Genomic DNA, 1,432 nt, shown 5'->3' with positions numbered 1-1,432 from the left:
CGATCTTATCATAGAAAGGGGAGGGTGGGTGAGGATGCTTGGCTGTGAATTCCTCATGAGTTAGAATTCGAACTGCATTGCATTCAGTCGATTTAGCGGACGACTCGATCGATGACTGGAGTAATCCGTCCATCGATATTCGTCATGGTCTGTCGATCGATGCGAGTTCATCGACATCGGTCGACACCATTGGGATCCGCCGAGACTCATGGAGCTTTCGATTTCGAAGTCTCCTTCCTCAAGCTTTTTTATGTCTCACCACTTGCCAGAAATCATCATCTATGATGGCATTTACGTGGTGTTTTCCTTTTTCAGCTCCTGCCTCTCTAGCGAAAGCTTCTTGCCTCTTTATAGTCTCGCCAGTCTGAATCACTTGCGTTTCAAGTTTTCTCACCTGAGTCCCTAAGGTCTCGATTTTGGTGTTCAGATTGTTGTAGGCGAAGTCTATTTTACCGTTGAAATCCACAGTGATTTGTTCTTGTCCCAACAGTACTCGATCAAGCATTTCTTCGATCTTGCTTTCCGGAGTCTAGGGTGGTGGATTCTGGTAGTAGGAGTTCGAGTAGCTTTTGCTGTTGTTGAAGGGTTTTTGGAACTGTGAACTCTGGTTCCTTCTTTGACCATTTCCAAAGAAGTTTATGTTTCCGCCCTGGTTTCCAAATTTCTGGAATCCGGTACCTCCGATGTAGTTCACATTTTCTTCTCGTTCCGTATCTACTACTTCTCCTTCAGCTAAACAGACTTGCTTCCTAAGAAGCTCGTGCACCACATCTAACTTAGCTCTTACTTCGTCCATCTGTTCCTTCCCGATAGAGGCTACAGACTTCTTCCGTTCAGAGTCAGTGTTTTTTGTGTTGCTGCTGTTAGCAAGGTTTTCGATAAGTCTCACAGCTTCTAACGGATTCCGAGTAGTGAAGTTTCCTTCACTTGCCGTATCAAGAGCCATTTGATACTGTAAGGCGATACCTCGGAAGAAAGTGCTTAGCAGCTACACTTCGTTAAATCCGTGGTGTGGACAGTCTCGCTGGAAGAACCTAAATCTAATCCACGCATCTTTGAAGGACTCTCCAGCTTCCTGCGAGAATGTGGGAATTTTGTTCCGAAGTTCTTCAGCGCGCGCCTCATCGAAGAATTTTCGTAAGAAAGCATTCTTGATGTCGGCCCAGGATGTTAAGGATCCTAAGCCAGTGCATCGCTTCTCCATTTAGCGTGTATCTGAAGAGCTTGCACAGCAGGTAATCTTCGGGGACTCCTTCCATCCGAATAGCAGCGATTAAATCCTCGAACCGTTCTAGATGGTCCATAGGATGCTCGTGCGGTAACCCAGAGTAGGGTATCTGCGACACGAGAGTGTAGTATTGAGGCTTCAGCTCGAAATTCTGCTTCTGGATCTCCGGAAGTCGAATAGCTGATCTGTTGGAATAAAACTCAT

General features: G+C 45.9%; 1 non-coding gene across 1 annotated transcript; it reads left to right on the top strand.

Annotated features, from left to right (window-relative positions):
• Positions 1–1,001: 1,001 nt before the first annotated feature.
• On the top strand, positions 1,002–1,107 carry LOC125576782. The gene has a single exon (XR_007315208.1). It is a non-coding gene; the product is annotated as a small nucleolar RNA R71 (small nucleolar RNA).
• The last annotated feature ends 325 nt before the right edge of the window (positions 1,108–1,432 follow it).

The sequence above is a fragment of the Brassica napus genome, chromosome A7, assembly GCF_020379485.1.
Source record: "Brassica napus cultivar Da-Ae chromosome A7, Da-Ae, whole genome shotgun sequence".
In the NCBI taxonomy this organism is placed as follows: domain Eukaryota; kingdom Viridiplantae; phylum Streptophyta; class Magnoliopsida; order Brassicales; family Brassicaceae; genus Brassica; species Brassica napus.
Note: the sequence above shows the minus strand (reverse complement) of the source record. Positions and strands in the feature narration are given on the sequence as shown.